Here is a 24,754-nt window from a genome sequence, read left to right on the forward strand (position 1 = left end):
CAAAAGAACATTCTCAAAATAACGAAAAATTACTCACATGAATGAAAATGAAAAAAATTAAAATGAAAAATATTTTATTGGCATAAAGGACAGATACATTTTATATTATAAACAAAGGTATTAATTTTCTTACTATCTTTAATTGAACCTCTACCTACTCTTTTTCTTCTTTAATCTCTTAACTTTGTACTAGTCGAGTGGCTTCAGAATATAGACCTAAGAGTCTAGTTAGAGTCGATAAATCGCAAACGTTTTGAAGTACTATCGTCCGTTGCTAACAATGTTACATAACTACGACCTTGCAAACAAGTCACACATTCTACCCGTGATAAGTATTATCTTCTATACTTATACTTATAATAAATCTGTAGAGAGATCAATTCTGTACATGAAATATATTTTCAAAATAACTATCAGGGGGTGATTAGTGATCGATACTGATGCCAAAAATGCAATCAGTAAAATTATTGTCTGTCTGTCTGTATGTTCCTTATAGAAACAAAAACTACTCGACGGATTTTAACGAAACTTGGCACAATCATTCTTCATACTCCTGGGCAGGTTATAGTATACTTAGGAATTCCCACGGGAACGGGACTTAGCGGGAAAATCCTTTTGTACAAAAATCTAAACCGCTTAAGTTAGACGCTTGAAATTTGGCATGCAGGTACCTTAGTAAACTTAAAGCTTAGTTACAACAGGATATTGCAAAATTTCCACGGGAACGGGAGTTAGCGGTAAAAAATATTTGTATGAAAAAATCTAAACCGCGTAAGATAGATGAAGGGGGTAAAACGGGATCCACGCGTACGAAGTCGCGGGCGGCCGCTAGTTCACAATATATTGCTAATGAATCGTATAATACAAACAAATACCTTTCGTATACACTGCAAATATGTGTAGGTATACCAGAAACATCTAACACAACGTCTGTCATATTGTAATCCGAGGCAATTGTATGGTCTCGCTACTGAGCCGGCATGCAAAGCAATCAAACGAACCTCTGTTATCAATCGCCATTGTTAATAAACAATCAATCTCCCCTCTTGTTGTGATTTCGACTAAGAGATTGCATATTTCCATTTGTTTGAGCTTACAGAGATATATTATCCTGAAATTGATCCAACAATGTAACAGGAACTCTGACGCGGATTTGATACCATTGGGAATAGCTGCCGACATGTAATTTTACGTTATTTTGCAAACGTGTGAAGGATATCTATCTGAGTGAAAAAGATACTGAATCATTGAAGCAACCCAAACTTCTTACCTACTTTACTTTTAAATTCACAAAATATAACGAATTTAAGCAAGTAGGTATATAATATCAACTACGTAAAATAGATTACGAGTTAGGTTATACAATTTGCGAGTACCTAGTTGATGAAATAGCTCAAACATAAATGAAGCAGCTGTAATTGACTAATTGCAATAACTGAACACTGCGCAGTGACATATTATGCTCTCATGCGGCAGATGTGAATTGCTTATTATTTCCACTACACCGCTTACACCGTAGCACAGGTGTTTCTGCCTCTATTCAAATGGTACGAAATTTCACAAACTTAAGTCATGTATAGGCATGGTTAGTTCTATCAAACTATCAGGAAAATACATAATTTTGATGGACTCAAGCCAGGCGATATTGAAACCGCAGTTCTGCGCTGATAACAAACGGCATCGTTTAACTAGGCCAGTTTTTAAACCTACTCACCTCTAGTTCTGTAAAGAACGTGCCAATATCACTTATGTTCATTCGCAGGTCCACTGCACACAATCCCAGAACACAATGCCGGTTGTTTATGTGACAGCAAGGCCGACGAGCAAACGGATTAAACGTCCGCCGCACGCGACGCGGCGCTGTGACTGATCGTGTTTACCGCGCCTAGTATGGTTGACATTACAAATAGTTGCACCATCTTAGGCCATACAAAAACACCCGGTTGTGGTTATAGTTACGGTTAGATGTTGCAACTCAGCCTTACATTAACTAACAAACGTCAAAAGTCAGTCAAAGCCTCAAAGGCCATACAAAAATACCCGTTTGTGGTTATAGTTACGGTTAAAGTTAGATGGTGCAACTCAGCCTTACATTAACTAACAAAAGTCAGTCAAAGGCCATACAAAAAACCCGGTTATGGTTAGAGTTACGGTTAAAGTTAGATGGTGCAACTCAGCCTTACATTAACTAACAAACGTCAAAAGTTAGTCAAAGGCCATACAAAAACACCCGGTTATGGTTATAGTTAAAGTTAAAGTAAGGTGGTGTAGCAGATTTTTAAAACTAAGAACAATGGCCTCAACGGCCACATTTATTTTGTAAAGGCGACGGCACGTGAAGATTCTTTGACCTCTAATGTTTGTAATATCAAGCAATTAGGCTGTCTAGAACAATTTGGCTACTAAGTATAAGAGCATTAAAATTCCTCGTTTCATTAAATTTAAGTCTTCTTGTGTGTGACAAGTAAGCCGCAACTAGGTACTACTTACGAGTATATACAACTACACAACAATTTTCTTACAGCACTTACTGTTTTCACAATGAATTTCCCAATGTTTCATTTATTTGTTTCTTGTTAGTATCAAAGAACACAAACGGATTAAACGTTAGCAGCACGCGACGCGACACCGTGACTGATCGTGTAGCGCTACTAGCTTGTAGGGCTGTCCTTAAGGTACTTAACTTAATAAGGTACAGTATTTGTTTCACCTAACTTCTATCTTTTATAAATGGGTCTATCAGTTTCCACTACAAGTACAGTTGGCAGTGTGCAAGGGGCAAATAACAACTTTACTCTTAAAGATACTGTGACAAAATGTGTTCTCTGTTTTTTTAAAGTAATAACGCAGTTAATTTTATGAATGCATTTTGGCTCTCTACAAAATTACTAAAGTCAGTTCGGATGTAAAGCTTTAATACAAAAATGAGTTTTGCAAATAAAAACTTTGAAGTTTATCACTTGTAGTTGCTAGCCCTATAACTATGTTAGACTAAACTTAGTTTTTCACTTTAACTCTTCAAGTATCGTACTTGTTTTATGGTACGCTTTTCTTCTTGACTTTAGTTGCTTTTTATCAGCGCTACATTAAAACATTCGCTATGGTAGCGTTTATCTTAATTTACACCTATTTTACAAGTTTTTTTTTTCATTTATTTAGGAAGTTTAGAGTGAATTTAAACCTTTACTTACTTGTCGAAAATCCTTTTATATTTCTGAATGTAAATGTTTTCATAGCCACGTATAGAACAGAAAATGGAAAATACACACCTTCGTTACGGCGGGCTTTCGATTGCCATGACGTCCACGAGTGCCATCGCGCGGACAAAGCGAAGAGCCCTAGAGCTCGTGTTGTGCTTTTACGGGCCTTTGGTCTGTATTGACCCGCTTTGCAACGTACCTATGGAACTTATGACTAATGATAAAGATGACTTTAGTTTATGCTATCTAAAACAATGGACTTAACAATACTTGCTTTATTGTATTTTCGTAACGATTTTCTAGTGAAGCATGTATAAATTCTCTCTACCTACATAAAACTGATGAATAGAATATGGTTATTTTATGGTTATTTAGTAGAATTATGGTTATTTTTAGGGGACTTAAACTATCAACAAAACCCTTTACAAATAATAGGGTTGTAGTTTCTTTACTAGGGGGCATTTTCAATCTCTCGTTCCCATTTCTACAGCGTGTGTATTGCCAGGATCTAAAGCTTGCTCGAACGCCAATAAACCCCGACTGTGAAGGCTAATTTGGTCCCAGCGGAAAGCTAAACTTTTATTGGACCTGCAACGAAATTGATTAGAAGAAAATAGGAGGAGTTAAAAGCTAAGGATCGACTTACTAACGATAGTTCTGTAGCATATTGGTAATTGGACGAACTTTCTGTAGGATATTGCTACAGCAACGATGAAAAAAACGCTGGCTTACTAAAATTTTTGACTAGTTTATCTGAGAGTTTATCCAACTGGTATAGGGGTAGCCCAGCAAGCGAAAGAACTTGGGCTCTATTCCCACTTGTGACAATCAGTTTTTCCATTTTCAAGTAATATTTCCTTAGCCGCTTTTAAGCTGTCTGTCAACAATTTAAAAAATCTAGCTAACTAACCGTATAAACTCGCAACATATTCCTTTTAAGGCGATTAGAGTCCTCAATGACCTTGGGCGTTTGACCTTCACGCCGCGCGAAACACCCGCGCACCCCGCACGAAAACTCCGATTTGACACCGATCAAAATTACACGGGCATAGGTAGATACAGAATAGAAGCTCTTTTTTCATGACATTACTGCCTATTATTTTAAACTCGAATTGATGAACCTTGAAGTCGGTGTCATTTAACTCAGGCGTAAAGGTATTTAATAAAAATAACACAATCCATGAACATTTTGTACGGGATATTTTTATTTTTTCGTAAATTTTCTAAGGGGCTATCCATAAAGTACATACGTCACACGAATTTCATGATTTTTTGAGCCCCCCCCCCCCCCTGTCCTTGTCACAAGCGGTCACATTTCTGAGACCCCCCCCCCCCTCCCTCGTCACATGTTTTGCAATTTCACGTCGAAAAATTATTAAATTAAAATAGCAGTTCCGAAATTAGTTTTATTTCCATTTAAATTAAGTACTTTTTTTATGAAATAAACATTATTATCAAATATTTGAAACAATTGAAATGTGATGTCACGAAACTTAGGACCCCTCCCACCCCTTGTCACACCATGTCACACTTTGTCGACCCCCTCCCTCCCCCTTTACGTGTGACGTACTTTATGGATGACCCCTAATGTATTTGTCGGTTCAGCCGTTCTCGAAATTTGAACATGTAATATGTAGGTAACTTCGGGTGGAATCTTGCAAGCTGAATTTGTTAGACCAACTTCCTGACGACAACTGTATATTGGAACACATAGTAGTTAGTATTGTCTATGGTTTAAAAAAGCAAATGTTTCTTCTTTTGTCTATTGTCATTCTCTTTGTGTCACTTATGAAGAATAAACTGAAAATGGCTTAATCTCGTCTTTTTATTAGAAATCCTTCAACAACTGATTGAGTTAAAATTTTGGATATACATGACGTAATTCGGATGACAATGCAATATTGTGATGACATGGAGTCGATCTGATGATAGAGCTGGAATGCCAGTGGCCCCATAGCAATTCCGGGATTAAACGATTCCATCGAGTTTAGGCTCGTTTGATTTGTATTTATTTATTTATATAAATATAAGTAAGTAATATTATGTAAGTAAGCTACTTTAAAAATCACGAACCTACCTACTTCAATTCTCAAAGGCAAACAGGGTCTGATGATGGAGCTGGAATGTGGCCGTAGGAATAGGCTAGTTTCTTAAAAAAACACTTTTAGTCCGTCAATTACACTATCAAAAAATATTGGACACGGGATATTTTTATTTGTCAACAAACAAGTAATTACGAAGTTATGATGCGATGAAATTCCGCGGGACGTCACAAATCGCAACAATTTTAAGAACGCCTATCTCTTTAAATTTTCATAAGTTTAAAAAAGTGAAAAATACATTTAAAGTATTTTTTTGGTAAGTTGACCGAAGGACTAATTCAAACTCTTGCTTTACCCAGGAAACATCCCTATTCTTCGAAATTATTACGAGCTACATGCGGGCAGCGCAGGACCGTTCATTGTGGAAAACCTTGGGGGAGGCCTTTGTCCAGCAGTGGACGTCATTTGGCTGAAACGAACGAACGAACGAACGAACATAACGAAAAATCTTTGCTACTACGCCGCAGCAAATTCCGCATCATAAATAAAAAAATAAATTAAAAGAAAAAACCTTTTTTTTAAAACAAGTTTTTGTATGCTAATAATTTTAGTTTCATGACATGCTCGCAAAATTAATCATCTTATAAGAGGATTTCAGTTTTTATCGACGAAACTTTTTAATTATTATAGCCTATAGGTACGTTTCATGGTTAGGTAATTTAGGGAAGTTTATTTGCACTTAACATGAAAAATATGGTATCAATGTACTGTGTACCTATGCACCTTTAGTGGCAACAACAAGGTCTATTGAGTACCTATAGTCTACTAAAGGCATGAAATAAATTAATTTTCACCAAAAATTAAAACCAACTCCAAAACGAATCACCAAAAGGTAGGCTGTCACCGACTCCGAAAATATCAATCATTATATACGGGCATTTGTAATCAGTATCCACATTTTTTAATAAGCTCTATAGAACAATTTATCAATACCACTTTATCTTATTTTTTTTAACTGTGGTATTTTCGCGAAGATACATATTGAAAATCTAATTCTAAATGGCCCATTTGCGCCGAGCCTAAGTATGAAAAATATAAATTGTTTTCTTCACGTAAATCGATTAAGTTACTGATTCTGACTCGCTCCTAATTTGGATACTGATTGCAAAGGCCTAGTAAATAAATAACGGAATATATTTTCAACTTTTACTTATCTAGTGCCGTTTTTTTTTGGAGTCGATTTTTTACACTAATAGATTCTATTTAGGTAGATAATAGCGTCCGATCATGCCTTAATTCAATCGTATCGTCTGACTGAACGTGCTCTATGAACAACTCTGACATAAAAACTATTGTCAAACAAAGACTAGGTTGCACCATCTTATTTTAAATTTGACAATAGTCAAAAATCTGTCACACTCCATATAAAAAAACACCGGTTATCGCCAAAGCTACGGTCAAAGTTAGGTCACGTCAGGTGGTGCAACTCAGCCAAAGAAAAAATTCATTTTGATCGCTAATGTCACTTTGCAGCGAGTGACACAACCTACCCGTCTGAAGGCCAGCGGCCGACTGCCGCCCGCACCCCGCGAAGGCCCCCTCAACAGCAAAACGTTCGGAATTTATCAAAAGTAAAATTTATGAATGAAAGTAATGTTCGATTGAAAAACGCAACGTGTCATTTAAAGATTAAAGAATTCTTAATCTATTCGTGCAAAAATCTTTTAAATTAACATAGCCGTTTTGGAGGAGTAGGGAATTTAAGTAAAAAATCGATGTCCCGTATTTATTTTTTTAATCCAAAACAAAGAGACGTAGCAAAAATTCAAACGTCACAAATGTAGTCCTTGAACTGTTGTATAACATATATTTTTTTCAACTATTTCTGTCCAGCAGTAAAAGAGGAGTAGGCTTTACAAAATGCCCATTTGACGCGGATTGAGGACTCTAATCGCCTTAAGGGAGGGTCATGAGCATATTTCGGGCTGGATTTGGCATGTGATGGATGGAACTCGCTGGGAGCGAAGAGGAAAGGCATGTATGGAGAGTGGATTAAAGATTACACTTTGAAACAAGATTAATGGTCGCAAGATATAATTTAAATAAATAAATCGGGGACACATTTACATTAAATCCGTTCGTTCAATCTTGCTTGCAGTTAAGAATCAACACAGAAACGATATTAACTTATGTTTCATAATTTTGTGTCCAGTGGTTGCTCTTTAGCGTCATGAGTATACTTATAGCATTTAGATCAAATAACTTCTCTGATTTACCGCTATTCTATCTACCGCAAACATGTTTTCAGTTGGTGTATGAAACAGAAGAATCCGTTACTTTACACACCACAACAAATAATTCTACCACTTCGTTATTTTACTAGCCAATCAACGCAATGCAATAAAACAACGGTTCGTTGACATATCCCCAATCGAATAGACTTTAAAGCGCTTCGTTACGTTTCAGCGAGCCCGAATGTCACACGTACCAGTTGACAGCCGCGAGCGCCCCCAGTGCGAGGCTTAACGTCACGTCACTCCTGCAGAGCCGGCTTTTGCCAGTTATTGGCAGTGGCGAGTTGATCGTGGCTTAAGCCATCTCCATCAGTTTCTCCGAGTGCGATAACAATTGGGAGATGTAGTAAGTTTACTGCTGCAGATGCAATTGTTTTCTTCACTTACAAATACTTAATCTCTACAAAACAACAGTCGCCTTTTGCTAAGTAATGATTTCAGATTTCATATGAATAGTAAGTAGTTTCTAAACATAATGTCTTGAAGATAAAATAAAGACCCTCTACTACTGATTTTTAACTGGATCTAATTGCCTGTTAACAACTGTAATAAATAGCTCGCGCTTCTATCACACATTCAGATAGTTCAACCATACCTAGTTAAGCTGTCAATTAGTACAGCTTCCACCATTTATTCCATTTCATTCCGTTTTAGTACAGAACACAATTTGAATAGAAAGCCGTCCATTTCATCCGGAGCATCCAACGGAAATAAATATGGGGTATATTTATTCGAATTCACACGTCCCGAAACTCACCCGTCCTAACTCCGGAGTAGACAGCGCGTGCAAATCGTCCGTACTTCCGTAGCGCGGCTCAACGTCACGTCAGCACCCCGGCTTTTACAGTTTATCATTAATATTGGAAATGAATAAAACCGCTTTTGTATCATGTTTATAAATAGTCAATTCAAATGTTTGATGGAGTGTTTTGCACCAAGACCGCCATTTTGGAGAAAATCATGGAGACCACGAATTCTCATGGTATTCTAAGCATGTGCTATACCAGCTTACGCAGCAAAAACACCTTTGGTAGGCACCAAATAAATAGGCTTATAATATAAAAATCCTTCTTTTGAACGTATATTTGATTTGCACTTCAACAGCTCTCGTAGCACATTTAAGCTTCTTAATTACACTTGGCAGAATCACTGAGAGAACAACTTGATCATTATTCGCATCGCTTACTTTTTTGTATTGATCAAACGCACAGATTGTATTTACCCTAAACATTAAATTATTACCCCCTTACTACTAAAAAGTTACACAGTTGTTGAACACTGTTTTAAAATGACCTTTCCATATTAAACGTCACTTTAAAACACTATTCAACGAGCGTGTAAGTTTTATTAGTAAGGGGGTTAGTGTATAACAGCGTTTAGTAATCCCAGCTTTATTTACAACGCTAGTCGCAACAACTCCACCAGTTTAATTTGACAGCCCGTACTGTGCATTTACTGCTCGTAGCAGATTAGTGTCAGGGCATCATTCCCTTTAGCTTTTGCAGTTATTGGCGGAAGCAAATATCAAAGACTTTATACAAAATATACTGTTAGGATTTTATTTACTTTTTAATACCCCTAGGTGCTTATCTGGGGGCACGGCAGTGCCCCCACCAAGTCGAGCAAAAAAGCGGCACGGCCGTACCATCCTTTTCTCGAAGCAATTCAGGCCATTTTCGACCCCCTGTAACTTCGTTGTGGATAAAACTAGAAGACTGAATTTTCAGTAACCATGCAGGCATTGTAAAGACACGGCATATTTCAAATTTCATTCAATTTGAACCAGTAGTTTAAGAATTATAACGGGTCAAAGTTTCTTAATTTTGTCACTCACTGACTCACCGATCATCAAAACTCTAAGGCACTTCTAGCAGACCTAGAAGCTTCAAATTTGGAATATAAGTAGTGTTTGGTGTATGAATCAAGGAAAAACTAAAATATTTGAGGGCACGGTAGTGCAACCGCCAAGTCCAGTAAAATTTTTCAATTTCGGTCCAGTTTTCTAGATACATAACTGCTATCTACAACATAAAACATAAAATACAAAAAGAAATGAGATCCCATCAAAAACAATACTTGTCAAAAAAACCAAGTCTCGCAACTCAGTTGTTCTACGGTAAAAAGTTGTGAGATCCATGTAATACCAAGTCCAGGCCAGGAAATCTTTAACGTTTTACATAAATTATTGACTTGGCCATCGCATGAAAACACGTGTAAATTAAATTATTTAGTGCGATGGCCAAGTCAATAATTTATGTAAAACGTTAAAGATTTCCTGGCCTGGACTTGGTATTACATGGATCTCACAACTTTTTACCGTAGAACAACTGAGTTGCGAGACTTGGTTTTTTTGACAAGTATTGTTTTTGATGGGATTTTCAACTGTTTCTATAACGTTCTTTTTTATGTAAAGTAATTGAACGTACCTACCAGCACCTACCTACTACTTGCGCGAACATTTATAGTTAATCTAAATATTGAAATTCAAGTATGAGTCATGTTGCATGGGTATGAATCAGGTTTGAGCTATTGTTTCAGAATACTAATGTAGTTTCAGTGTCCTGAAAAACTTGTATTCAAATATTTAACTTAGTACCTACCTTCTTCCGAATTTCGTAACCTCTATGCATTAAGGAGTAACATTTTTTACTTCCTTACAAAAGCTTCTATCTGCTCGCACGGAAAACATTTCCGAGCATTCGCATCACATGTCGCCACTCGAACGTCCAATACCAGCGATACCACTATTCACAGCGCGCTGCACATTCCAAATAGCTATTACGTTACTCACGATCGTACGACACGTCGCCCGACGTATCGTACGACATGACACGTCGCCCGACAGGTCGCTCGACTGCCGTCTGACGTGGATATCGCCGTTAGCAGCGATCTCGACAATTTCTGACAAGGGTTGAAATGACCAGCCTCGATAACATTTCGTAATAAATGTATTATGGATGAAACTCAAGTGTCAGCACTTTTCTTATGGGCCACTGTGCAGATTAGATAATAGGTTTAATTCTGTGTCAGTAGTTGAATCATCAGATACTTAAGATTTATGGCAAAAAAAGATTGATTTTTATTGCCTTCGAAATCGATTCGCCACAGGTGCTGATTGCTCTACTAAATGTAAAGCGTACATGTTTAAAAAAGTACAATATAAGGATTAGGTTCGATTACCTCCAATACGTCTACACTGAGTTGCCATCGAAAATTTGGTTTCGTATACTACAGTCGATAGAGTTTGACAAACGTGGATCGATTAAGTTTGCATTAAAATCACACCATGAGATAAAATACCGTATACTTTACCTAATTAATTAGTGAAGTCAACTACTTACTTGTAGGTAGTGATACTTTACACGATTTGCCCGGCTGAATCAAATTGCTTTCTTCTTCGTAAACGAATGCGACCACCACAAACGACAAAAACGCATCAGGTGCACTCGCCGCAAGGGTCGTAAATGGCATGGAACAAGGGCACTCAGTGGCGAGGGCCCTCTCGCTGCAGTCTCATGTGTGCGGAGTGCGTGGGTAATCGACTGGGTACCGGCACCGAAATGAGCTGCTGATTGATTTTATTTTGTTGATATTTTAAGCTTAATTTGCTGTAGATGACTTATATTCTTTTGACACAAATGAGATACGAGGTCAGCACGTCCTTATTCTTTGCAATATTGTTAGTATTGTTACTTCTTTATTTTCAGTGATTCATGTTTTCTAGTAAAAGTTTTCCAGAACGTGGTCTTAACACAAAATAGAAATACACACACTTTTTAATGTAATATGAGATAAAAGCATGGAGATAAAAAGAAAATTGTTTTGTGAATGAATGAATATAAATTTTTCAACTCCTGAGTTCCATGAAGAAAATAACAACTTATTTAAGGAAGAAAATACAGCGTTTTAAAACTTAGTCTTTATTGCTACTGCTTTTGGATTAGACTAAAGAACTTTTAAAATAAAAAGCAGTATCGGTTTCCCTGAAGCGTATTGCAGGAGATCAATAACCTGGAAAAGTAAGGTGCCGATGGAGACGGATGAGTCGATGCGTCTTGCTCACGCCGTGTCTGGTAAGTTTTTATTTATTGTTTAGTATTGGAGCAGGATAAACTTGTGAATATAAATTCGTCGAGTTAGTTTGAATCCACTTTTTTATATTACTCGTACCATGAAAGATTTTTTGTATTTCCAAACTGTTTTGATTGATGAACTGAATATGAAAAGTAGAAAATAGGCACGCTCAAGCTAAAATCTCAATACCTGCAGAAAGCAGGCGTCAGTTATTTCAATATAAGATTGTCACAAATGTAAATAAAATAAATTAAAGACAACTAATGTCAGTGGTTAAATGAGTAAAAAATTCATTTTTTAGTATCACAGTATAAAACGATTTCTATCAAAATACATGTTTTAGCATTTTGATACAAGACCCTTAAAAATTCATCATTCATCGACATAGCCGTCCATATTGCAGACGAAACAAAAGGAAACCTCCGACCTCGAACAAAGGGAAGAAAACGACGTTACGTTTGGAAAACTGCTTTTTAATAACCTTTGTCGATCCCGCCAGAAATAGACCGTTAGGAGCGGCCGTAACTCAATTACGGGGTTGCCAACTAAGGGAGTTTACACACAGCGATTTTGTCGTGCGACAACGTTTTAATGCGATTAATCGACCTCTTTCTCTCTTGGACTGTCCCAGTCAAGATAATAACACCTCTCGGTTTGATTTTTATTGTGTTTTATCTTCCATAGTTGCAATTAGTGGGCTTTTAGCAATGTTGTATTGTTTATACTCGTAATTATGAAGTCTGTTGATGCAGAAGCTAGACTACTGATGAAACCTCCTCATATAAACTTTCTTGAGTTTCGTTTCCCTTAAGGCTTTTAATGAAACTCAATCTTCCTTTATTTCAGGTGTCAAACATGTAATGAATTGGACATGAAAACGTTAAACGAAAAACAGAAAAAGCAATTTTGCATTTGAGCTTTTACACTTACCTACTAACTCTAAAGATTTTCGGTTCATGTAAAAAGTATGGCGAAGAAAATAAAGAAAAATGTTACGGCAAGACTTATAGCCGGCACAGACAACGTACCAGTAATTTATTGACCTTAGTCCGAACGCTTCGCTATGTGTAGAATCTTTACTCAGGTCATTGGCACGGGAACCAGCCATCTTTACCAGTGATGTTTCTTTTTTCTGCCCTTGAGATTAACAATTTAAGGGTATTAAGTATTTCAGAATTAAATTATTCAGATTACGGTTGATTATTCTCATGGTAATTGTTGGAAAAAAACAGGCAATGTCTGCTGCACAAACTAATATTTTCAAGCTTGACACATGTTTGATAAATTAAGTAGGTACATGTTTGATAAATTAATACGAGTCATTTCCCTCAGTACATAATAATAAAATTAATGTTATAGCCAAAAATTTCCCCGAATTCGTAACTTTCCGCTTCGCAACTGCTCGCAAATATAATTAATAGGTACATTCCGAATAAACAATACCGAAAACAAACCAAGTTCGCTTTTAATTATTGAAGTAGGCACTTCGTTCAGTGTTCTCATTACTGAATTCTTAATTCGTTCAGGTCAAGGGCCTGAACAAGTCGGAATGAAAAGCCCAGGAGGGCCTGGCGAGGGCTGAAAAGGCAGTCCCTCTGAGCGTCGGCGCTCCACGTCGAGAGCTCTTCTCTCAGGCTCGTTCACTTCGTATGCACTCACGTCGATTCCGACTGTAGTGCGTTGGCCCGCATTGATTCGGGGAGAAACTACGGGAATGCAGTGAATGTTTACCACACAAAAGCGGTTCAATCTTATTTCGTTTAACGGAACTGTACCTACTAGTATACAGCTGCATTCATTTCGATTATAGACGTAGTATAAGACGTAGAGTACTGTACCTTTCTTACTCAAGTATCTTCACAAAGAAACGGATTAGATTCTTAATGCTTTGATGCCTTTTTGTACCTTTGGTATCCAGTTTGGTTTTAAGTTAACAAAACCTCATTACGTAATCATTTGATCAACCATAATTCTATACAAAATATTTGTTTTTCATACAGCCCACCGAAGAAAATCCTTGCATATTAATATGCAAAAGCAATGAATTTTTAATTAGGGATACAAGATCAGACGGAGGACTTATAACACGGATCCCCAAATCCCCATTAAATATGTATTCTCCTGCAATGGAATATACATCATACATACGAGTATACGTGTGTGCGTTGTAGTGACCAAAAACAAATATAGACTCGTCAAGTCATAAAAAATGCATCACTGGTAATGGATGGCGTATCTCCACCAACGGAGGTATAGCCATAGATGCTGTGATTCATTCACTGGCGTATATCCAGATAGGATTGTGCTGTGTAATTTGTCATCGCGCTCAAATGTAAATGTAGGCGAAAGCTTAATCCAAAATACTGAGAAGTAACATTTAATAAAGCAAGGAAATTGAATATGCTACCAACTGACTGAAACACTGAAATGGTAAGGAGTTTGAAGATGAAACGATCAAATAAAGTGAGTAATATCTTAGAAAAGCTCCAGCTCGTGAGTCCACTACTAAAGTTAGATATCCTGATCACCCTGAAGACTGAAGAAAGTGATTTTTATGTATACCTAGGTATCACATCCTTATTCTCCGACTACGAAACGTAACCACTTGATTGTGCAAGTTTTTATTAATTCAATCAATACTATTTTTTAGATATCCACCACATAATTTATTTTGACTTGTAAGTAGGTATTTCTGAAGTCATGTACCTATCTACTGACACGGCTGATCAGAAGGTACACCCAAGTCACTCAACCCTAATGGATGCCGGCCCTCCAGCTGTTGCAGGCACATTAGCCTCTTAAATAATGCTACAACTCCACTTATCTTGGCTCTCCCTTAAAGAGGGGAATACATTTTACCTGAAGGAAAACCTCGGTGAAGTGCTGATCGCTATTTTTATTAGCTACATAAATTATAGACACATTTACACGCATAAGCATGGTTATCTTTATCTACATTACTTAGTACAAACTAGTACCACTTACAAAATACCTACAATGTGTTAAGACCTTATCCAGTAAATTCCAAATATATATTTTTTATAGAATTTCCATCTGTGGTTTGAAAGAGCATCTTCAAAACGCAGTAAGTATTTATATTAATTACAAAGCTTGATCGCTCTACTTAGTCCCATGTGCATGTAAGGTTTGTATGACTAGACGTGTGACTGGAAAATCATTTTCACGTGTATGAACAGCTAGTCTAGATGCAAAAGGTAAATGCCTGCTCTAGTTCTAAAAAAAATTCCTAATAATAACCTGGTAGAGTCAAAACCAGGGTAATGTCCAGAACTTACTGAAATAATTTGTATGTTGACCTGGATCGTATTGATTCATTTAATAATAAATATTTCCAGCGCTAGTTTACTCGTATAAATAGCCGTATTATTTAACTTTGTATTTGTGGTTTCATTACAAACATCGACCACGAAAGTTTCATTTGATGTGAAAACTGTGTTCAACATCGAAGACAAAAGCGAAGAACTAGAGGTAGAGCGACGAATTAACATGAGCTGGAAAAAATTTTGGTCCCTAAAGGAAATTTTAAAAGGGAAATTTCCTCTCCATTTAAAGAAAACTGTCCTGGACACCTGTATCTTGCCTACTCTTACATATGGATGCCAAACGTGGACATACAACAATAAAATAAAAAGTAAACTAGTAGTATGCCAGAAAGCGATGGAGAGAAGTGTAATGAAATTAAGAAGAATACATAAAGTAAAAAGCGAAAAAATAAGAAGAAAAACGAAAGTTATAGACGCCTTACAATATGCCCTAAAACAAAAGTGGCAGTGGGCAGGACATATAGCAAGATACACAGACAAACGATGGACACTAGAGTCAACCATATGGAAGGGACCGAAAGGAAAAAGGAAAAGAGGGCGCCCTCGAAAGAGATGGATAGAGGATATAGAAAAGATAGCAGGAAGTAAATGGAGAGAGAAAGCTACGGATAGAGAGATTTGGAAGAAGCTGGAGGAGGCCTTTACCCGAGAAGGGGTTCCAATCAATAACGCTGAAGAGAGTAATGATAGCGAGTAGAAGGAAGGGAAACTAAATTTATACATTAAACACTTAAAAGTAATTACTACACGTTATATTTATAATTTAAATATTAAACCCTAGCATGTAAAAACAATTTATTGAAGATCCCAACTAATATTATAAATGCGAAAGTAACTCTGTCTGTCTGTCTGTCTGTTACGCTTTCCCGCTTAAACCTCTCAACCGATTTTGATGAAATTTGGCATAGAGATAGTTTGAGTCCCGGGAAAGAACATAGGATAGTTTTTATCCCGGTTTTTGAAACAGGGACGCGCGCGATAAAGTTTTTCTGTGACAGACAAAATTCCACGCGGGCGAAGCCGCGGGCGGAAAGCTAGTTGGAAATAAAAACGGCTTTATTATTATTTATATTTTGTGCTTTTTCCACCTCAGCTTAAAAGCTGGAAAATTAAAGATCAGCTACGGGCATTGCCAAGTACCTGATCTATAATAAGATTAATTAAGTGTTTATATTACGATGGGCCAGCAGAATTATTATTATTATTTAACTTTGTATTTGTGGTTTCATTACAAACATCGACCACGAAAGTTTCATTTGATGTGAAAACTGTGTTCAACATGGCAGCCGGGCAGGGATATTGTTGATTGATAACTTAATTAAAGCCAGATTCGTGAAGTAGCAATTCTTAACGAATTTACGACCAAATTATCCGATATTACGATCTTTCAGTCAAAATTAATTGAAGTAACAACGTCTGACGTCGTAACAATATATTTTCTGAAAAGGTGATATTATTCCAGTGACATGTATTTCATCATTTGTCCTCTAGATCTTTCTCGAAAAGCAACATGTTTATGGCTACACCTAGTAATTACGAGTAGTAGTAGCTAGGTGTGAAATACTAGGTAGGTGTAGCTATCAAGATATTTTTGCAGGGCAATTGAATCGCACTTAGCCTCTTGATTGGACCACTGTGCGCAACCATCAAGTTATAATAAACCAACCATATTTAATAGCATGACCCTAAATACATAGAGAAATAAAATGATTCACAGAATAATATGATATCTTGAATCTACATAAAATATTTTACGACGGCAACGTGAGCGAGAATACAGAGCTAAACGAATTTACCTCGAAATTTATCAAATTAAAACGGTTCAAATTCGCTCATTACCGGCAGCAATTAGCAATGTTTATTCGAAGCGCTCAGAAGGGCTTGAGGGAGGGACGTGTCGCGTAATAACCCTTATGAATGTTGCATGTATTTCGCCGTATCTAAAGGAGCCAGCCAATTAAAGATGTTCCCCAAACATACGTACATTAATAAATGTTTGTCGGCCATCTTTGCGCGGCGGACGTGCGTAAAAATGCCTTTGTGAAAGTCTGTGATGATAAAATTAAATATTGCTCTCTGGCCGAAAGAATCTGAGTTCCTTTTTACATATGTATTACGAATTTTATGAAAACTCTTTTATAATGGGAAAGGATTTAAAAGAGCTAGCGAGTCGTAGGCGTCTATTAACTCTATATTATTCCACAAAGGCGGTCTTATTAAAGAAGAATTATCATCAGACTTCATTTTAAAAAAAAAGAAGTCTACGCTTTACGTGTATCTCATGCGAAAAATATTATTATCTGAAAGGATGATAATCTGCTAGTACTTGTACCTAAGCTTATCTTATTAAATGCGTTTCATGGAAACACGGTGCGAACTTTCCTGAAGGAAAGCTTCAAAAACATCCATCTTCTCAGAAATAAATTTGCTAATTCATCTCACGAGGTAGCGGCGAAAAGTGAGCAAGGGGAGTATAGCTTTTCCACAATCTCATTTGACGTCACGTTAGAATGGACGTTCAGGGAAGAAACGTCAAGTATTCAGAAAAAGCTGGGACAAATGAATGGAAGAATTCAGACAATATCTCAGTATGTCAGTAGACTCACTCCGTCGGATTAAATTTTTAATAATATTTTAATTTAATAGTCATGTATGTACCTTTTGCGTACCTGCAAATCGAATTAAAAAGATTTCATATTGGGCTTAAATAACTACCTAGTTAATAGTTTTACCTAGACCCCTGCCAAGTTGCCTGCCTTATATTTCTTTGAATTAAATTCGTTACGGTTCCAAAGGTTTTCCCGAGAGTAGCTCAGCCTTCACTCGCATTGGTTGGGTCTTATTAACAAGCAATAATAAAGTATGCAGCAAAAGGTAAGTTATACCCAACGGAAATTTAAACTGTATGTGAATGGAAATTAATCAGAAAAGATAGAAGGAGAACAACTGGTAGCGCTCTATCAACTGTCACAAGTTTGCTAGTTGAGTCTCAGACCCCCCAGAGTTATTATTTGCCCCCCAAAAGGCTACTTCACCTACTTCCATTGTGGCTCGGGGCCAGTGAATGAAAGCATTCCGCCTTCTATGGCCTTCCGGAAATTAAAGCGTGGGCCATGCCGACATGTTCCGATTTTACAATTGGGCCGCTAAGAGATTGTAATATCCTGTTTCACGCCTAAAGTGTTGTAGGCGCCAGTAAATAACGCCATTAATGTTGCGTAAAAATAAATCGGTGAATTATTCGACTACCTACTTATTTCAATTCGCTTTCTTTGGAAAATGTTGGGTGCTTTCTGAGGTGCCGCCTACATGCTTCCTTTGTAAGAAAGTATGTATATGAAATGATATTTTTAGCCGGCTGAGACCTTTTTTGAATATCATTACCAATAAAAGGTACAAAAATAAATGTTACAATATTTTCTCTTTAAGTCGCAACATTATATTTTGTACTAGCGGCCGCCCGCGACTTCGTACGCGTGGATCCCGTTTTACCCCCTTCATCTATCTTACGCGGTTTAGATTTTTTCATACAAATGTTTTTTCCCGCTAACTCCCGTTCCCGTAGGAATTTTGCAATATCCTGTTGTAACTAAGCTTTAAGTTTACTAAGATACCTGTATGCCAAATTTCAAGCGTCTATCTTATGCGGTTTAGATATATTTTGTCTACTTTGATGTTGATATTGTTTTTATAACTTCCGCTGTCTGTATTCTTCAAGACTAGTTTATTTGTACGAGTGTATAAATCCACCGCCATTTTGAAAATCGTTTTGCCAAAAAATAAATCAAGGGGCTTCACTATTTCTGTTTGTGCAAAAACAAAACCGCGTCAAGCTGAGCGCCGTCCTTTTTTTCTTCTGGCAATCTCTTAAAGCGGTAAAGTAAAGGGTGGTTCACACCAGCTGCTAACAAAGCATTGATCGCTAATTGATGGGAAAACTTGAGAGCCGTGGTAATTGGATTCGCCCTTAATGAGCCGTGCCGCCAACGAGTTTGAGCGTGAATCTATGTAATATAATTTCAGGTAAGCATCAATGTGTCCTTTACTTTAAATCATTACTGAAATATAAGTTAAGAAATATTTTTTATCTGTTTAAAACACTTATGTGTTAAAAGTTAAAAGTAAACACTATCTGTGGTCGCGATCCTCATCAGTGAGGTAACGAGGAAGAAGAAGAAGAAGAAGTGTTAAAAGTAATTAAATGTGGCTTCATTTGTAGCACTTGTGTGTTTTAAAGTTTTGTAAGTTGCCTATTTTAAAAAATTACTTGAGTTCATCTATTTTTTTACAGCAACTCTATAATAAAAGTTGGCAATGTAAAAATTAAAATCTTTAAACATCCAATACCTACTTTAATACAAAATAAGTAAGTGATCTAGTAAAAGTTTTAAATATTGATGCATATACATATTTAAGTTGTTCAGCTTGAAATCCGCCATTTGCAAAATCATGCATGATGTTTTCGATGTTTATAATTTACTAAATAAAATTACTTCATTATTATAAAACGCCGTCGAGTAAAATTTTTTATTCCCTTAATTAAATTAGAAGATTACCTTTCTTTACTGCACGTTAAAAGTCTGTACCTAGTACAAATTAATCTAGATTATCTATTATACAAAATGATTCTAAAATAATAAGCCACGAAGTTGGATATAGGTTCTTAATTCCTCTGAAGTCCTGAAAGATTTTATTCAGTATTGAAGACTAAAACTTACTTGAAATATTTGCTTGATAAATGTTTTTTCAGTTAAAACTTTGAAATAGTAATAGTACCTATCCTTAAATGATACGTGCACAATACAAAATTACTTTTTCCGCAAAAATATTTCGAATAAAAATATAAAATTGAATGACATTAAAATAGCTTACCTTTTATTTACGCCTCCGCAGCCTAACCTAACCTCCACATTCCTCGGAAAAGTCAATCAAATTCTTTGCGCAAGACACTGGTGATTACAGAAGTACCAATTAGCAATGGACCGTTACTTTTATGGATATTAAAAGAGTAGAATCGGTGAGAGAATAATACCGAGGAGTTTCGCACAGGCGTGGTGGCAAGACCGCGACGCGAGGGGCACTGACCAAGCTTGCCTGCGCCGCGCCGCCCTCGCGAAGCTACGCGAAACCTGCAAGAGTTGATTTGTTGCAGAGGGGTAAGTTCTCTGAAATCTGTACCTAATCGTCAAGTTTGCGTGGCTGTTGCACGAAAGTAATTCTCAAGTGACGTTTAACGGAGCGATAGAAGAAATGGAGAATAAAAACCTATAGCTAATAATTTTAAGATTATGTTTTAGAAACGCATACGTAACGGGTAAATTAAAGATTCTACAGTTTTTTTTCTCAGTCCATACTTTATCAATAAAAACAATTGGCTGGTTTGGGTGAGTGCCATTTGATGCTTGATATTCCGCCCTACAATTTGTTGGCTCAGATGCATGAGCGAATTCGCTCATCATGAATCGAATGAATCATCATGAATCTGGCGCACATATTCTTGGGCAGATGGTGATAGGAATGATAGGATATGTAATTTACCTACACACAATTTAAGAATAGGTACCTATCTAAATTTTTGATAAGATCTGAATGTAAATTTCATGAAATGCCTACAAAATAAACTATTGTCCTTCTGTGAACTCTGTCGCAAGTTGCTCTTTGCCCACCCGGCAGGGCGGGCGGCTGTATTCGATACGGGAAGCTCGCTCGCCCTTCGCAGACCTTTGTTTTGCGTCTAGCGCCACAGCCTGCTCATTCAATTTGCTTTGTATACACGTTTTTGATCATTCGATTTGCACAACCTGAAGTTTTTCAAACTTTCTGGTCCATTTAGGACGAGATTTATTTTAGTTTGAGTTTTATTTGAAAGAGATGAGTTAAGTTGATAAATGTTCAGGTAGTACAAAATATTTTTGATTTTTGCACTCCTGTACAGTAAATAAATAAATCCTGAGTATGTACTGCATATACTCGTAGTAAACTATCTCATTCCCTATTACAACAGTTCAGTCATGAAATTGATTTGAAAATTAATTAGTTACTGAAATAAGTATTCAATATTTCGTGCCTCATTAATTTCATTGCTTGTTTTCTCGGCAACTCAATTTGGTATCCCATTATGATAAATCATAAGCTCATTACTCACAATATCCTTCTATTCCCACCCTTAAACAACACATCCATACAAAGCACAAATCGTACTAATGATAGGGCGTTTAGTATGGGAGTTGCCGCGTGCGCAGCCGTACCTACGAGTAGCTGTAATCAACACGAACAATAAGCAAATGGACAACAAAGGAGGCTCTAACAATGAACAGAGTAGGGTTGTCGAATGTCTAATTTTCATTATCTGATGACAGCAGGATTAAGCTTTATCATTATCAAATTAAATTCGTCGGTCGCTGGACAACGTTGTACAATAACGGGTATGGGACTGACGTAGTATGATCTTTAATTGCCCTGAGCACTAGGATTATGTTATCTGTACCTGAGAGTGGCCTTTGTCCAGCAGTGGACGTCATTAGGCAGAAACGAACGAACCTGAGAGTGAGGGAGCGTAGTGTGGTGATAAGCTACCTAAGCTGTAATGACAGTGTTTCTGTGTAATGTTGTGTGACAGACAGTTATTTTCATTTAGTGAGGTATAAGCATAATATCCATTCCATATGTTTAGATTGTTACAGTATACGAGTAGCAGTCTACTATCATATTGGGATTAAAGAACATTTAGATTATGACAAATGATTACATGGTGCCTATGTTATTGTTCAACCCTAATGCTGAAGGTTGAGAGTTGAATGGGTCTGTTAGTTTGTTATCCAGAAATATTAACGGCGGAGTCTGCACAAACGCATTGTCGACTCGAAGGTAATAATTTGTCTTTGTTATCCTCCAATTTCATGATGGCGGCTCCGTACATAGTTGAAGGAAAGAATTGAACCGTAAATGGTCACCGCAGACCGTGCTTGCGTAAACTAGTGGAATCGTTAGACCGCAACGGCAATACGGAAAGTTATTTTATTATATCAAGGCTTAAATTGAACCGTTCTAATGTTTATTGTTAGACTTTGTGAATAAAGAAACTTCTGTAAAGTCCTATTCTGGGAGCCAACTCTCTGTAGCGCTTCGTAGCATTTCGTAGCAACTTCGTAGTCATACTCGTAGTTTCATTTCTGAGAGGATATTAATACATGAAACTGATATAAGTTAAAATTTTACAATTCATTTATATTTTACCTCTGGATCTGGCATAAATTATTTACCTAGTTACATTTTAGTTGTTGGTCTAGTCGTAGTGTGATTTTAAGAAACATTTTTACTGTCTGTATTTATTAAAAAAAAACCCGCCAGGTTCTTAACAACTGTCAACCAACAATCTACAATTTCGGACTCTATTAACACCGGGGTAAGTATGAAATTAAGTTTATTGCGAACAATTATGTAAGCCCGCGTACAAGTGGCTATAGAGCTCGCGATGGTTTTGTTACTGACCAAGTTTAGCAATTTGAAGAGGCGGCTTCATAATGCTCAGCATATTGGGAATTCAGGTTTGGAAACTTACTTTGTTGTTAAATTATATTACCTTAAGCTTATAGGTATTATAGGTAGCCTTGGACGCGTATCTAAATTTTGACCTGTTAATCTTTCCTATGGAAATCAACTAGGTATTAATGTTTTGTCAACAAATAGCCAGTGGACCTCACAGCATATGCTTTTGTTTGCTTGCTATCTTTCAGCTAAATGAGAGAAAGTATTTGTTTGATATTTAGGTAGATCTGAAAATGAGAAGAAAAAGAGTTCAATTATTCACATGTTCGCATAATATTTGTCATTACGTGTAGGTAGTAGGTTACACCACTGATAGCACGGCCGCGTCGTCCTCTCGTTAAATAAAAAAATCGATAGGGTTTAATTTAGTCAGCTACATTTGCAGGTTGTTACGACTATCAGCAAACGTAGCGAATGGTGTTTTTTCAGCGAAAGCATTTGAAGCTCGACCGCCATGACGTGGACAATGGGCCCGCGGGAATTAGTTCGTGTAGCGGCTAATAGCATGCACCACTTTCAGCAATAAAACGCAGCTCCCATGTGTGCATGCATTTAAATAAATCAGGTAAAAGGGTTAGTTGGAAAAACCACTGGGGTTTTCATATTTTGAAATATATTTTGTGACAAAAAAGAGTTGATTTGTTACAGTTTCAGCACTTTTAACCTAGAAATAATTATAAAAAGTTAAGTTACTGTTACAATGTGACCATAGGCTGCTTTGATTATTATATTATTTGGAACATCATCATTAGTTTCCATGGTTGTAGAATATTAAAATGCAAGTACTTCTACTTGACGTTGTTCGACGAACAAATTTTGTGATACACACTCGAAAAGTGCACTCCAAACTCCATCTCTTGAAAGACAAATGAAACTTCAAGAAGTTATAAGCCAACCTTCAGTAATTGGAGGGTACTTTAAGAATGTTTTAATGCTAAGAAAATACATTAATCTTTAAGAGAAAAAGTTGACTCTCCTATTAAAACTTTGGGGCCAGTCGCGATGTTAATGATGGAAAATGACCGGTGAAGTCTCGGAAGTAAGCTGATTTTGTGAAATTTTTAGTTTACTAGAAAAGATGATTTAAATTATGTCGAGTGGTATCCAATTTCGCACATAGTATGCTGCAAAAAAAATTGCACTTCTAACGTTGTTTTACCAAGTGTGCGATTTATGTTTATCTGCTAGCTTTGTTTAATAAGCGTAGGTAATTCCCCACGCTTATTCTATAATTATAGAAACCAACTAAATATTGGTTCTAGGTTCTAACTGTGGAGGTATAAACTTCTCTGTGAGTGTATTCTGACAATTCATCTTAGCAAATTCTCTTGAAGCACTGGACAAAACAAGAAAATGAGACACGTGAAAAGAGCCCCTTCTCCTGTAATCCTTATTATTATTAAATTGAGTTTTGACCTTCATATGGACTAAATCTTGGTCTCAATAGGTATTCATTTAAATAATAATAAATAATAAAAATTCATTTATTTCCAAATATACTTGTACAGAGTTATTACCGAGTCTTCCCGGTAAGTAGTCAGAGACACTTGTATTGGGAATAACTCGCTACTTCCCATTAGGATATCTCTAATTAATTCTAGGAGTATTAGTTCACTAAGTAAGCATTTACTTTGGTATGTAAGAAAATTACAGCAGTATATTGTAATAAGTTATGGTTGATTACTGACTCTCTTTCATTGACATAGAAAGATTTACGCTTAATGATAGTATATTAAAAAAGAAAAGAATAGGATAATGCTCGTTATGTGTAGGAGTGTGAGTGTGAGTGTGTAAGTGTGAATGTGTAAATGTGAGTGTGAAGGTGTGAATGTGTAGTATATGTATTCGTTAAAGCATGAATAATATGAACATGTTCAAATACTATGTGTCTTGTCACGAGTCTGTCCTGTATGCCCTACGGAGTGGGTTCCTTGGGATCAGTATAAATGTATGTACTGCATACAGGGATCGTGATGGTGAGTTTTACAGTCAGGTTTTAGTGGTGAAATTTGTTTAAATAATTCGTACTAGTAGGTTTTCAACCTCCTCATAATTAAGTGAATATAACCATTTAGTTAAGGTTTCCTTGCAAGTATGAGTTATCATTGGGTAAATATTCAGTAATTTATTAATTTTATTGTAAATAAAGGCAGACTGGCTCAAATATTGCCTTGTGGCAAAAACTGTACGTCATTTGTTTCATTTCATTGAATTTCTATTTACCTCGAAATCCCCCGAACCTCCTGCACCGA

At 36.6% G+C, this 24,754-nt stretch overlaps 1 protein-coding gene across 1 annotated transcript in view; it reads right to left on the bottom strand.

Moving 5' to 3' along the window:
* Positions 1 to 20,011, bottom strand: part of LOC135074807 (thrombospondin type-1 domain-containing protein 7A-like) — a 104,162-nt gene extending 84,151 nt beyond the window's left edge. Inside the window, exon 1 of the mRNA XM_063969187.1 lies at positions 19,827 to 20,011. The gene's annotated coding sequence lies outside the window, so the exon portion shown is untranslated. The remainder of the gene's footprint in view (positions 1 to 19,826) is intronic.
* Between the last annotated feature and the right edge of the window lie 4,743 nt (positions 20,012 to 24,754).

This window comes from Ostrinia nubilalis, chromosome 9 (genome assembly GCF_963855985.1).
Source record: "Ostrinia nubilalis chromosome 9, ilOstNubi1.1, whole genome shotgun sequence".
Taxonomy (NCBI): domain Eukaryota; kingdom Metazoa; phylum Arthropoda; class Insecta; order Lepidoptera; family Crambidae; genus Ostrinia; species Ostrinia nubilalis.